A 16576-nucleotide genomic window follows, 5' to 3' on the forward strand; every position below is an offset into this window, starting at 1 on the left:
GTGATGGTGAGGGTGTACGGCAAGATGTGACACAACATGTGACACTCAGCCCCCCCCCCCTTTTGCTGGCCAGTGCAGTTGTTTCCAAGGGATGGGAAACAGGATGACGCAGCCTGGGAGAGGGACTACGCACTCGGAGATCTCTCCTCAGAGGTCCCTCCTCAGAAGCAGCATAACAAAATCCAAACTTGACAAAGAGCCACAGTATACAAAATAATGATAAGAGGCAAAGAACCGCATTTGAGAGTCACGTGTTCACTACCCCTGCACTAAGGTAAGGAACTAGGCAAGGCTGTCCACTGTCTCCGCTCTTATTCAACATCGTTTTAGAAGTCCTAGCAATAGCAATCAGACAAGAGAAGGGAATCAAAAGGAATCGAAATAGGATTGATGATACGATAATGTATATCAAAAACCCTAAAGAGTCCACAGTAAAACTCCTAGAAACAATTAACAAACACAGCAAAGTGGCTGGCTACAAAGTCAATACACAAAAAACAGTAGTGTTTCTCTATACAAATAACAAAGTTGAGGAGAGAGAGATCAAAAATATAACTCCATTTAAAATAGTATCCAAATATATCAAGTACCTAGGAATCAGTCTTACAAGAGAAGTAAAGAAACTATACCATGAAAACTTCAAAACACTTTAGAAAGAAATTGAAGAGAACCTAAGGAAATGGAAGAACATACCATGCTCATGGGTAGAACTTCTGGAACCATAATGAAAGACTATATTCTAGGCTTTGTCCTAGGATCAGTGAAAAAAACTAAGACCACCAATTACAGAAGACTGATTACAAGAACAGTGATGGAACAGAACTTCTAGAACCATAAAGAAAAACACTATCCTAGCCTTCAGCCTATGACATGTGCAAATACTAAGATCTCTAATACATAGGCCTGATTCTATCATACACAACTGAGTGGAAAGGTTCTTGGCACCATAAAAAGACCTTAGGGTGTGAAAATAAACATTTATAGAGCCTGTAGTTATTCCCATGACAGAATGCTTTAAGTCAGAGAAACCCTGTGTCTCTCAGGCCAAGGGAATTCCTTTTTTTTTAATTTCCCCAATATTTACTGTGCCTATGTGAAGAAGAAGAAGAAGAAGAAGAAGAAGAAGAAGAAGAAGAAGAAGAAGAAGAAGAAGAAGAAGAAGAAGAAGAAGAAGAAGAAGAAGAAGAAGAAGAGAAGAAGAAGAAGAAGAAGAAGAAGAAGAAGAAGAAGAAGAAAAGAAGATAAAGGAAGAAAAAAAGAAGATAAAGGAAGAAGAAGAAGATGATGATGATGATAAAGGAAGAAAGAAGAAGAAGAAGAAGAAGAAGAAGAAGAAGAAGAAGAAGAAGAAGAAGAAGAAGAAGATAAAGGAAGAAGAAGAAAAGAAGGAGGAGGAGGAGGAGGAGGAGAAGACCTTGTTACACCAGCTCTCCTTCCTTTTCTTTTTGTTGTTGTTGTTCTCGTGGTTATTGTTTGGTTGTTGTATTTGTTGCTGTGGTGCTTTTTTTGTAGTTACTAGTTTTGGTTTTGTGTTTGATTTTTGTTTCTTTTTTTGTTTTGTTTATTGTTTGTTTTTGTTTTTGTGGGGGTTTTTTGTTTCTCTGTTGTTTCTTTTTCCCTTTTTTCTTTTAAATTGATATTTATAACCTCTAGATGGACTCCTCCTGGTTTGGTTTTGTTTGCTTGCTTGTTTGTCTTTTTTTGTTTGTTTTATTTATTTATTTTTTATTTTCTTTTATTTCAAACAGAACCACATAACTTGAATCATCTTGTTTTGCCTCATAAATTGAGGGGGAGGGGAAATGGATGGTATCAGGACCAAACAACCTATGAACATTGAGTAGGAATAAAAAGTGATCAGACTTAAACACCAAACCCAAAATTAAGGACAAAAGTATCGCTATCCAATCTACAACAAGCTATATACATAGGGGATCAGTTACACTAGCGGTCCAGATGACAAAGAAGAGAGATATGGGATGCACGCTGGGAACAGGGGAGGAGGGAGGACAACACTGGTGGTGGGAATACCCCTGATTCAATGTCACTATGTACCTTAAATATTACTGTGAAAGATTTGTAATTCACGTTGGTCACAATAAAAAAAAATTTTTTTTTTTTAAAAAAAAGAACCATTTGGAAGTCTTGAGAGACTATAGTGTGCTGGGAATTTAACTTTGGTTTTGGCTGCATGCAAAGCAAATGCCCTGTGGGCTATATTACCTGTCTGTGTTCATTTTTCCTTATTTTAATGTTGTGATTCTGAAGCTGCAATAATAATATTTCCATTTTCTGTTTTTCTTGCCTATTTAATAATTCCTGCTGGGGCGGGAGAGATAGTGAAGCGGTAGGTCATTTGCCTTAGACGCTGAAGGATGGTGGTTCAAATCCCAGCATCCCATATGGTCCTCCGAGCCTGCCACGAACGATTTCTGAGTGTAGAGCCAGGAGTAAACCCCGAGCGCTGCCGGGTGTGACCCAAAAACCAAAATAATAATAATAATAATAATAATAATAATAATAATAATAATAATAATAATTCCTGCTTTTCTCCATTGTAAAAACTACAACTCACTGACATCGTTGCATTTTTCTAATGAGGGAGAGCGCACCAAAATAAGCAATATAAATAGAGCTTGTGACTATAAAGGGGAGTAATGTATTGCGCACAACTTAGTAACTGAGCTGACCAGTCTTCACAGCACATTCTACACATGTTTTCAAGTCTGCTCAAGAGGAGCCAGCGATTCACTTTCACTTTACTTCCCAAAGAATCTCTTAAGGACAAAGTCATCTGTAAATGGTCACTCATATTTTTGCTACAAAACTCTTTTTTCAGCACATTTGTTGTGATGGTATTTTATGAGGAAAGAGAATCCTGTGAAAATGTTATTGGGAAAAAGGTATATTCATTAATCTTCTTGGAGATTCTGCCAGAAAGAAACTTTTTTTAACATTTTCAAAATATCCTACTTAGCCCTCATTACATCTTTCCCCAAAAAAAAAAACACCTAGAAATACTCTGAATAGACTGGAGGGAAAAAAAAGTCCTAAACATATCACCCAATGAGGGGCCAGAAAAATACTTAAAACAATTGCTAATAGACATCAAGAAAGACATCAATAGCAACACAATAGTAACAGGATAATCCCATTCTGCCTTGTCACCTTTTAATAGATCTACCAGGATACAATTTAACAAGGATATGCCAGGATAACATTTAACAAAGATACACCAAAGAAGAAATGAATGAGTGGTTTAGTGTGTATATATATTTATTATATATTTATTTATATTTCTATATAAATAAAGGGCTTTTCATCAACACAGGTTTAATACACATTCTTCTCAAGTACACATGGGATATTCTCTAAATAGACCACATGCTAGCTAGACCTTAAAACATACCTTCATAAAATTGATAGGTTTGAAATAGTGTACACTATCTTCTCAAACCATGAAGCACTGAAAATAGAATTGAAGTACAAACAGATACAGAGAAATAAGATCTGAAAATTAAACAGTAAGTCAGAAAAGAAATCAAAACATTCCTGGAAACAAATGAAAATGAAGGCATAAATTATCAAAATTTGCAGAACACAGCTAAGCGGCATTTAGAGGAAAATTTGTAGCTTTTCAAGTTTTCATCAGGAAGAACAAAAAAGCTTACAGAAATAACTTAATAGCACAGCTTAAAAAATTTGAAAATAATCCACAAAATGTGCCAAAAGTAGTCAGGCAGAAGGAAATAATAAAATTTAAAGCAGAAATTAATGAACTGGCAGGTTTAACCATATTGGTTGCTGGAAATTGAGTTCAGATTGGCTATCTTCAAGGAAATAAACTACTCATTATACTATCTCTTCATTCCCTAAGGAGAATGTACTCTGTCCTTCCTTCTTTGTGTGGTCAGCCTTATGTTAGACTTGATTTAGTATGACTAAGAAACATTGAAGAAAATAATCCTTGAAATGGCCCCAATTGCTTTTTAATTTTGTTTCTGAAAGACCTCAGTCTAAAAGTCAAGCCCACACACAGTGGTGTTTGGGCTTATTCCTGGCTCTGTGCTCAGGTATCACGCTGGTGCTGTCTAAAGGGACTAGATTTGGTGCCAGAGGTAAAACTCCAGTTTGCCATGTACAAGTTAAATTCCTGGACCCTGTTAAAATAATATAAGAAGCTATGAGAAAAGGTTTTCTTGCCTTGCAAGTGCAGAACTCTGGGTTTGATGCCTAGGATCCCCCACCCAAAAAGAGTCTATTGAGAAAAAGATTTGTTTAGTAGAGAAAAATTAATTACAGGCGACATTTATGGAGACTATATAATGTTGTACCAGATAAAAGAACTAAATACATTTTGAATTGAACTGAGGTTTGTGAGTCAGCAGCCATGCATTTCTTCTACTCAAGGAGTCCCACCATAACACGTAAAATATAGTACCAGACTACAAAGGTCAGAGTGGAAAAGCAATACATATCCAACACACTCTGTGACTGAAAATGCAAGTTCTGAAGACCAACCAACAGCAAGCCCTTACATAACTTCTCTGAACAAGACTTTAGAGAGGAAATGTTAAGGTTGTTCAAAGAACTCAAAGAAACTATTGAACAGACAGCCCTTAAGAATCAAGAGGATAGGGCCCGGAGAGATAGCACAGCGGTGTTTGCCTTGCAAGCAGCCGATCCAGGACCAAAGGTGGTTGGTTCGAATCCCGGTGTCCCATATGGTCCCCCATGCCTGCCAGGAGCTATTTCTGAGCAGACAGCCAGGAGTAACCCCCCTGAGCATCGCCAGGTGTAGCCCAAAAACCAAAAAAAAAAAAAAGAATCAATAGGATATAAGAGTAGAAATGAGAAAACTTCAAACAGAAATATCAGGAATGAAAAACATTGTAGGTTAAATGAAAACCTCATTAGAAAAGCTTCACCAATAGAGTAACAGCTATTGAGGACAGAATCAGTGAGCTAGAAGATGAGCTACATAACTCCTTCATGCAACAGAAAAAGGCTGGATAAGAGTCTTAAAATAAATTAACAATACATGGAAAATTCCTCAGAGAAAAGCAACAGAAACCAAAGAACTCTGGAATAAATTCAATAGAAAGAAAATAAGAATCATAAAAAAAAAAATCATTGGAGTCCCAGGAACCCAGGAAGAAAATCCCTGTAAAGAATCAACAGTCAAGAACAGAGTTAAAGAGTACATGCAATCACATCCTAGATGCCCAAAGAATACTAGCTAAAAGAGATCCAAATAAAAGCACCCTGAGGCATTTCCTAGTCACAATGATGAAAACCACATATAGGAATAGAATACTGAAGCAGCAAGCTATGTAAGCAACATAAATGTACTCATACAAATGGAGGAATACAACATAGTTTAAAGTGGAATATTATTCAACAACAAAGAAAATAAAATTTTGCTATTTGCAACAACACGGATGGACCTTGAGAGTATCGTGCTGTGAGATTCGACCAAAAGAGAAAAATTAGTACCATATTATTTCACCTTTTTGGAATTCATAAAATAAAACAGCACTGTAATATATTCCAGAAGGCTGAAACATATGCCAAAGGGTCCTAAATTTGATCCCTAGTATCTTATAGCTTCTTAGGAACCATTAGATATAGGCATGGTTGCCCTACAGAACTACTAGAAAATCTTCAACAAAATATATATAAGTAAATGAATTATGTATAATATATTACATATATTTGATAATAACATTATAGACTTTCACATATTTAAATATATGATAGATACAGAAAACATATTGATGGTTAACAAAAGAAAAAAGAACTGAAAGATTGGGTCAGAAGATATATGTGTGATTGAGAAAATGTATGGCAATATACTTGCCATACACTAGACTTTAAATCACATGTAGTGTATAAAGATGTCAAATTCTGATTTGTATATCTGAATGCTATGAACCAATATTACCTAATTAAAGTGCATTTATAAACATATAAGTAAATAAAACTCAATATAAAACTAAAACACTTAAAATAAAAATAAAATTAAAAATTATTTTAATAAAATAACTTAATATTAAGATAAAAGTTTTTTTAAACATTTTTAAGCAAATAGAAAAGTGGAACAAAAGAATAGTAAATAAAACAAGCTAAAAGCATGTTCTGATTTCTGTCTTCTTTCCCATCTTATGCTGTGAACTTGCACCAATAACATTTCTCTGCAGCAAGAGCCTGCCATGCTCTGAGATCCATAAAATGGCCTGTCAGAGACTATTCCAAGAGACTTTCTGCTGGCCTCCTGAGGAGGCTGGACATGTGTGGGAAAACATGTGCTCTTTCATGGCCTCTTGGTTCCAAGGAACCAAGGAATTTGGTTCCAAAGAAACATCAGCAAGCTAAACATCTGAGCTGCTCTCGGAGTCTGTAAGACATTATGACTCCAACATCTACCAGAAAATTAAGAAAGGCAAGGTGAGGAATGGGATTCTCTAGCTCTCTGAAACAAGACATGATTTAGAACAGCTGAGTATTCATAACATCCAGTTTGGAAAAGGGTGAAATGAGGTAGCTAGTCTTGCCCTGGTATCCCAGAGCTCTAACCTAGGGATCCATTGAGGTGCCCAGAAATGTTCACTCGCGTTCTTCCCAAGCAGATCTTCTTAAACTGCTTAGCCTTTACTCTGCATTTTGGTTCGTGTCTTCCTGGTAATAAAATTAAAATAATTTGTTTTCTCATCTATTTTGTAAAAAGTCCTATGAATTTATGAAGAAGAAAAGGATGAATAAATATGGCATTGGCTTTTCAATTGTGGTTTTTATTTCCATAAACCTTAGATCACAAGAATGCATGAGATATTTACACAAATCTTTCCACAATTCCTGTGGCCTTTGGGGGCATAGCATTTGCATGACTTCACTAGAGTGGTTGGTGTGTGCTTTCTCAGCAGATTTGCTTATAACAAGGAGTGGTCCCCCCCTTGTGCTTAGAGTTGTGTGCATGTGTGTGTGAGTACATGCATGATGCAGGCAGAATTTTTCATGTGTGTCTGAAAAACGAGCGTGGAGAGTGAAAAATGCTGTTATTTCTCCTTTGTCCCTTTATTCTGTAACAAATACAACTTTGAAACGAGATTCTAATTTTTCTAATTATTATGTTTTAAGTGTTCTCATTGAAACAGCTTTCTGCTTCTTGAAAGCATCTTCATGAATGCTAAAGTAAGAGAATCCTTTAACAGCATGGTCGCATTTTTCAAAAAGAATGTATGAGTGCTACTCTGGTCCAAGGGAAAACATAAGAAAGAGTTAGCTCTAGAGCAAATGCGATCCAGATTCTGACTCCTTGATTGAGTCGCATTTCAATGGCTGTAACAAGTTTTCCAGAAATTAGGGGAATAAAATATTTGGGGGGTGTCCTTGGGCAAGCAAAGCCTGTCACAAAGTCAGGGGGCAGTCACCCAGGCACAGAGTGAACAATGGGCCCTTATTGTGAAATTCTTTATTTTCTCCCAGCTGTTTCCCATGTAGACAGCTTCTGCCTGAGTACTACCTGCAAGGAAGAGTCAAAGGCCAGCTGTGTGCACCAATCTAGTGAAGATCTATTACGTTCTGGTAAGCACACCAGCCATCTGATGTCCTGGTGAAAGACAAATGAATCATTGTTTGTCCAGACACTACATTGGATTTTCTCACATTAGTCATCTTATTTCCTATTCCACTGATTTTGCATTATGTTCCATTAAGAACGTTGATATCATGATTATCAGTTAAATGATTTTGGATCCACAGACATTTAGGAATGGCATAGAAGTTGAGAAATGAGCCCTCAGTTAGCTGGAGGCACTGTCTTTTTGTCTCAATTGTGCATTATCCTCTACCATACATAAGAGACAACACACTTTGGGATAAAAAGCACAACACAGAAGCACAACTGAAGATCTGCCTTCCGTGTCTAGCTTTGAAGTTCACTAACCTTTCTGTGCCTCAGTTGCCTATCCACACAATATAAAAAAGACAATCTGCCCATATTTGTGAGGTTGAAAGAGTAAGTGCTATGAGTAAAATATAAAAGGCATACCAGGGGGAATGGAACAATAGCATTTAACTTTCATGAAGCCGACCTGGGTTCAATCCTGACATGGTACCCCAAACTGCCCAAGAGATTTCTGAACGTAAAGCCAGGAGTAACTCCTGAGCACAGTGGGGTGGGGCCCAAAAATAAAAACAAAAAAGGGCACTCCATGAGCACAAAAGAGAGTACAGTAAGTATAGCACTTGCCTTGCATACAGCTAACTCAAGTTAAATCCCAGAATTCCATAGGTCCTCCAAGCCTGTCTGTCTGAAGTGATCTCTGAGCACAGAGTAAGGAGTAAGCATTGAGCACAGTTGAGTGTAACCTAATAATAAAAAGAAAAATTTAAAAAGGAAAATAAAACAATAAAAAGACACCTCCATAAATTAAATGAACCTAAGAAAATGTGTCCTCTAATGCAAATTTAATAATCTTCTTGACTATTATTCCTAACATTTCAGGGGTCAGATATATTCCAAAAAGCAAGTGAGAATGCCTCCTTCCAAGTGAAACAGAGACTATCATAGAGGTCTCTTATGGGGCTTGTCCTGTGATTCACTCTCAGGAATGTGACCATGGGAGGAAGATCTGCAAGAAAAAAATACATGCTCTGATTCCCAGGAAAATAAAACCACTTATAAAGCAAGTTTGGAACTATGTCTCCAAACGCCTTTCAAGGATACCATAAGATCTATTCTATATTTAGCCTTTATGAGGCCTCCTGGAAAAATGTATATTCTTATTAAGATTTAACTAACCAGAAACAATATTGTTTTACCATATGCAAATGATACAATTCAGTATTGAATATTGAAAATATATGATATATGTTGATGTTTTGATATAATGTTAAGGCTCTATTGCATCTTGGAGTACTCATAGTGTTGAAATCAGTAACTCACTACACCTCTAATATGGGTTCCATCCTTTGTCCACAAGTGGTATGAGTGTTCCCTTAACTAAACAATAAATTGGTTGACTGTGGTCAAAGGGTATTATCAGCATTTACATTCCATACTACCTAGCACTTTTGAGATCAAAGCTAGTCTATCAAAGTATCAAAGTCTTTAAAAACCTCAGAATTCTACATAACTGTTCTTATGTGGGACAGAAAGAATTATAGAGTTCCTTCACTGAGGGAATAACAGATGTAATATTTTCTTAAAAGCCAAAAAACCTTAAATCTCCTGATGAGAACAGAACGTCCCATGCATATCTTTGTAAGAAAGCCTTTCTTTGTAATACTCAACATTTTATCTAGGCATTTTTTTTCTGTACAAGAAAGACTAATTCAACCAGACCAGATAATTTTATGCATTGATATTTTAATACTTGTTGAAGTCAAGCTAGAAAAATTATTTAAACATGATAATTTCACAAAACAAGAACAAATAATAAAGAAAATCTGTGTGTGTCCTTACCATGGCAATTCATTTAGTAAATAATGTGTGGTAAAGTATACAGTGCACAACAACCTTATCTGAGTATAATATACAGAGCACTCCCAAAGACAGTATACAAGTTTGAAAAATTCCAGAGAAAGCTGAACACTCTCATCTAAAAATTTAGCAAATGATTTTTGTGATATCTAGGAAACTGAATAGTTTTCCCCATTTTGCCCATGGTTTTTTTTTCCCAATGTTTTCTATATACATTCAGGCTCGTGTGGTTGTGGATTTAATTTTTCTTTCTATGAACAGTTTGATGAATGACAATCATCTTCTGTCATTTTTCTCACAAGAGACTCACTCTGGCATTTATTTTATTTTATTAAGGAAATCAAAAGAGCTTTTCATTTAAACCAAGGTACTAAATGGTACTCAATAATACAAAACCTTTTATATACAAGGGGGGAAGGCTTACTGATATTCCATTCGCTGTAATCTTCAAATTTCTGAAGATTCTATTTATTCCCTCTATGACTATAAATCAATCACAATGCATAAAGCATGTTATATTTCTTCTTCATAATGCTCTTGAGTTTGTGTTGAGATAAGCTGCAGTAATGCACTTTTAACAGATCAAAACCAGAATAATGACAATGTGGTCTCTGGGATAGTGTTACATGTCATTAGAGAACAAAAAGATAGGAATGTGTATGTGAGTATGTGTAAGAATATATTTTTTGCTTTTTAAAATTTTATTTTATTGAAAACACTGTGATTTACAAAGTACTTCATAAATGGGTTTCAAACTACAATGAATCAGAGCCAATCCCACCATAAATGTTGATCTCCCTCCACCAAAGTTCCCAGAGTATATCTCATACTCTTTGCCTCCCAACCTGCCTGTATAACAGACTAATTACAGTTTAGATGGTCAGAGTTTGGGTCTCTCAATTTCACTGTTGTGGACTTTAGCTTGGATATTTAGTTCTGTCTCTTTATTTAAATCTTCACCAATAGACCTGAGACCTCTTGGCCTTTTTTTTAAATTTTTATTGTTGGAACATATTTATTTTTGATGAAATTGTCTTTCTTCAATTATTTTATTTAAATTTTAGAGTGGGCTATGTCTATCTGGCTCAGTGACTCCTGCACCATCAGTAAAAACCCCTGAGTCTCACCAGTTACCACACCTGAGAAAAAGCTACCATGTCTATTAATCCTACTTTTGCACAGTTCTTTAAGATGTAAGCACCAGCTCTCTGTCCTAATATGCAGAACTTGTTAGCTAAAGAAGGTAGAAGAATTCAAATATCTGCATATTTCAGGCACAAATACATTTTTTTCATTTCTTCATTCAGAAAGTGTTACCTCTATTTTTATTTTTCTTCTACTTTTATTACCTCATCCAGGTACTTGAACCAAGAGGTAGTCTATGGCTAACAAATAAGTCTATGTTCTAGATCTAGATAGAATATATAAATTCCTGTGAAAAATCAAAGAGATGTCCAGTAGATCACTGAACATATAAATGGTTTTCATTAACTCTTCCTCTCAAAGTAAATGATTCCAATACTTTATTTTTATAATTACTTTATTTAAGCACTGTGGTTACAAAATTATTCATGATTTTCAGTCATACATTGTACATCAACCATCACCAGTGCATGTTTTCTGCCATTGATTTAAGCACTTCATTACTGAAAATCAGACTTGCAGACCAAAAAAATGAATACTTAATTTGGTAAAATTCAAAATTAGAAAAATTTTAATTGGCACAACAAATGATGAATCCTATTTGTATATTTTAAATTATAAATTTGTGTAACATGGTTACAATAATTTTAATGTTTATAATATTGATGTACAAAGTTACTGAACCTCTTTAAAAATGTTCTGGAGACATTCGCTACTTTAGGGTGCCTCTTCATTTCCCTCTCTATGCATGGTATTCTAAATTTTGAAATTCAATGTCAATGGTTTATCACTGTTCTATACTGTCTAATCCCTTGTTCTATCTCTTTGTATATCAAAAATGAGTGAGATTTTTCAGTACTTTTCCTTCTCCCTATAATTTATTTCATTTAACATGAAGTTAAAAGTTAAAAGTTCCACCCACTTTTCAGAGAACTGCATATTTTCTTCCTGTACAGTTTAAGCCTAGCATTGTAATTCTGTTAGCTCTCTTAGATTCCAAGCAACAGAAACCTTGTCTCTCAATTTAATGTAGTTTATTGCAAGGATGGGGAGTAGCTCATATTTTTAGTAAAGCATGATAAGTATTCATATTTAGCCATAAAGAAAGTCCCAGATATCAGTTGTCTTTTTCAAAGCACAGATCTAGGCCTTACAATGTGTGTGGGTACATGTGCATGGATTTTAAATCACAGAACCTGAAAAAGGTAAAATCAACAATCATCTGTCTTTTTCTTTCTTTGCTATTTAGTCAGAGAGGCCTTCAAAGTGGCATTCCCATACAATGATGGTGTCCTGACCCAGGAAGTACCATACTGAAGAAACCAGAGTCTGTGTTTCTGTGCATAAGCTCTGTATAATTTGGTGGGGCATTTATAACTAATAAGTAGAAATTATTAAAGACACAGTTAACTTTTGATCGATCCAAACCCGCAAATGTATGCAAATGTCACTGAATGCATGGTTCCAGAACAAAATGTTTTGAATGAAAGAGGAGAGAAAGTTTAGGGAGTCTCTTTTATTGTTTTTGTTTTGTTTTTTTTTAGCCACACCCGTTTGATGCTCAGGAGTTACTCCTGGCTAAGCGCTCAGAAATTGCCCCTGGCTTGGGGGGACCATATGGGACGCCGGGGGATTGAACCGCGGTCCTTCCTTGGCTAGCACCTTGCAAGGCAGACACCTTACCTCTAGCACCACCTCACCGGCCCCAGTTTAGGGAGTTTCACATGTAGACCTTCTTTATTTAGTAATGTAGCTGGTGATGAAAACTATGCAATATTAAACCCTTTTAATGACTGATTTGGAAGAGTAATAAAGAAGATTTGTGGTTTGAAGTCAGTACTCTAAAAACCTATCTGACCTGTGCAAATATCAGGATCTCTAATCACAGAGGACTGATTTTGTCAGCCACCATTAAACAGAAAGCTTCCTGGCACCATAAAAAGACTTTGGGGTTTGATAATGAGCATATCTAGCGCTTGTAGTTGTTCCCATGTCAGTATGCATCAAAGGTGGAGAAACCCTGTATCGCTTAGACCAACAGAATTTCCTTTCAAATTTCCCCCAATGCTTACTGTGCCTATGGAAAAAAAAAAAGCACAAAACCTCACCACACCAGGCCTCCTTCCCCCCGTTTTTTATTCTTTTTTGTGTCATTGTTTAGTAGTTGTTTATTGTGACTGTTGAGTATTTTGTCATTGCTTCTTCTTCTTCATTTATTTTCTCTTTCTTTCCCCGTTTTTTTCTCTTTTTAAATTGATATTGATAGCTCCTAGTTGGATTCCTCCCAGCTTTTTTCCCAACAGAACCACAGAACTTGAATCATCTTGTTCTGCCTCATAAATTGGGGGAGGGGGGGAGAAAGTGGATGGTACCAGGAGCAAACAGTCACATACATTGAGTGGAAATAAATAATGATCAGGCCTAAATACCAAACCCAAAGTCAACAACAACAGTATCAAGATCTACAATAAGTTATATACAAAAGGGATCGGTTACACTAGCAGTCCAGAGAGCAAAGGAAGGAAGTATGGGATGCATGCTGGGTACAGAGGCAAAGGGAGATCAACACTGGTGGTGGGGAATTGCCCTAATTCACTGTCTCTATGTATCTTAAATATAACTGTGAAAGACTTATAATTTACATCGGTCTCGATAGAAATTATTTTTAAAAAAATGTCATGTCACCTTCACTCATCATCAGGGAGATCCAAATCAAGACAACAATGAGGTACCACCTTACACCAGTGAGGATGGCTCACATCAAAAATAATGGGAACAATCTCTGTTGGCAGGGATGCAGTATGAAAGGCACTCTCATCCACTGCTGGTGGGAATGCCCCCTAGACCAACACCTATGGAGAACAGTCTGGAGAGTGCACAAAGAACTCAGAATTGAGCTGCCATTTGACCCAGCAATTGCTCTCCTAGGTATATACCCCCAAGTGGGAAGGACATTCATTCCAAAATACGTGTGCACCCCACTATTTATCGCAGCACTCAGTATAATAGCCAAATCTTGGAACCAAAGTCAATGTCCAATAACAGATGAATGGATTATTAAGATGTGGTATCTATATGCAATGGAATACTACATGGCAGTCAGAAATGGTACAATCACAGACTTTAAAGCAATGTGGATGGACCTAGAACATGTTATGTTAAACGAAGTAAGTCAGAAGACAAAAGATAAACACAGAATGATAGCACTATTCTGAAGCACCTAGAACATACATCTTATATACAACTAATACTCAACAATCAAATAACAGGGTTTAACAGGGTTGAAACTCCAAACACTGAAATAGTCAACATATACTCGGGAGCAGTGCCCAAAATACATGAAAAGGGAACAACACAAACTCTTGAATACACATTATACCACAAAGAAACCAGCAACAGCAAAAACAGCAGCATAGAGAGAACAGGTATGTAATCAGCCTTCTACAACAAAGGCCCATAATAATCCCTTAGAGATCATATACAGGATCACAGGTAAAGAATACCATGAGAAATCACTGACTCCAATGGAAACATCCCATAAGACTATGTTTTAATACCTTAATCTTACTATATTTAAAATAACCTCTCAGCTTTTCTGTCCACAGGAGTTCTTGGATACAAAGGGTGGACAAACTAAGATGGCATCCCAGAGCTCAGTCACACGATATACCATACCCAGCTTGCACTACAAGAAGGTCCCAATAAAACTCTTTAACATACCCTTTAGCTCTAGGTTATACCTTCTCTTAGGATTTGAAGCACGTGACCAGTCAGACCACTGAAGCAGCAACTGTGACTTACAGACTTAAACTACAGGCCCTACTCATTGAACACATTCAAGCAAACTAGCATTCCCTTGCTATTTTCTCCTCTCTTCTCACTACTTTCTTTTTTATTTTATTTTTCTTTTCTTTTCTTCTCTTTTTTCTTTTCTCTTCTCCCTTTCTTTCTAATGTAATTTCTTTTTCTTCCTTCCTACCCCTTCCATATACTTTCCCCTTTCCCCCCCTTTGGAAATCCAACTATCCCTTCAACCCTCAATCCCATTCAGACCTCCCACCATATTAAAACTTCACCCTCAGTCCTTAATCCATTAGGCATCAAGACTGACCTCCTACCCCAACGAACCAGTACCCAGCACCCAAGCAAAGGGACAACCAGTCAAACCCACACCTCATCCCCTGCAAGAAAAGGCAGCCAACTCCCCTGTGGACTCATGCTGTGCGGCCCTCCCTACCAACTCCCCCTAACATGGACTGTTACTTGAAACCGGACTTAGTCCCAAAAGTATCCCCAATGCAAGAACTCTTCCAAGACCTCCCTGCCACAATCTTTTGCCAATCTCAAGAAGGTCAGGGAGTGTGATGGAAAGGTGCCTGGGAACCCACACACCACAAGAAAATCCCAAAAGACAATGGGAAAACCTATACTTCCAACATAAGTATAAGACCTGTATTACACCACCTCTTTACCTGCTTTTCCCCAAAAGTAAGGTAGTCTTTTGCATCACTTTGTTCCTTTAAATACTTTGTTAATTCATTTTTTAAATGTTTGTTCTACATATACATATGTGAGCACATATATTTTATTCCTATTTTTATCTTTTTTGGGTGCATGACCTGTTTCTGTTTTCTTCTCTGTCCACCCCCAAATGCACCGACAATATAATGTAGCACCATTTCTCCCTGCGAAGGCACACTAAAAAAGGTAAAATCTTACATATAAAAAAGAGCTCTTATCTACTAGGGATAGGAACTCATACTTGTTTACAATACAGGGATACCTCCCACCTTGAAAATATGTCACGCGGACCCAACTTAGACCTCAGGTGATTAGACATCATCCATCCAGCCTTGAACCATGGATCCCAGACATAGAAATGACAAAGTTCTTCACAACAGCTACAGGAAACAAATCCCATCAAGGACAGCCTTAATACTGCTGGGTCACCAACAAGTGCCAGCTCTAATATGATATCCTGACAATGAGGAAAATGGGAACAACTTGACCTAGGAGCAGGTTATCCTACCTTACCAGCTAACAATAAGACAAAATCAGAAGACTTGTCACCCTTTGGTCTGTCCAAAAGCCAAGATCGCGATTTACAAATGACTGGCTGCTAGAACCATGACTGGACTGTATATATCTTGAGACCAATAAAAAATGCCCTAGTCTAGGGTTTGAACTACGACCTGCACAACAACCATGATCCCCAGTTCCAAAGGTCTCGCAGAGACAATTGCAACGGAATGGGGCGTCTTGAAACACAATGAAAGACGCTATCCTAGGTGTCATCCTAGGATCAGTGCAAAGACCAAAACCACCAACCACAGAACATGGATTAAAATGACAATGAGGGAACAGAACTTCTAGAACCACAAAGAAAGACTTCATCATAAGTCCCACTCCTGTACCTGTGCAGATACTGAGATCTCTAGATACAGGGGTCTGATTTTATCACCCAGGACGGAGCAGAAGTCTTCCAAACACCATGAAAGCACCACCGGGAGAGTAAATGAACCTGAATGGCGTCTATAGTTAATCCCATGACAATATACTCCAAGGGTGGAGAAAACCCCTTATCTCTTATGCCAAGTGAATTCCTTTTTAAATAACCCCAATATTTACTTGCCAGTACAGGAGGAAAAAAAAAAGGCAAAAAGCACAAAACATTTTTTATTTTTTATATATTATTTTTTATCTTCATTTATTATTATTTTTTTTATTTACCTATCTACTTTTTGTCGATTTCTTTGTTTTGGTGTGGTTATTGAAGTTGTCCCATTTATATTTATTTTTTCTCTTCTTTTCTTTTCTTTATGTGCTCTGCCATGTTTCTTATCTCAAGACAATGGTTTTTTTTTGTGGTGCTTATCATTATTGTTGGAGTCCTCGCCAGATATTTGGCACTTCTTATTGTACTGTTTGGGTGTTTCACCTTCTTTTTCT

The sequence above is a fragment of the Suncus etruscus genome, chromosome 6 (genome assembly GCF_024139225.1).
Source record: "Suncus etruscus isolate mSunEtr1 chromosome 6, mSunEtr1.pri.cur, whole genome shotgun sequence".
In the NCBI taxonomy this organism is placed as follows: domain Eukaryota; kingdom Metazoa; phylum Chordata; class Mammalia; order Eulipotyphla; family Soricidae; genus Suncus; species Suncus etruscus.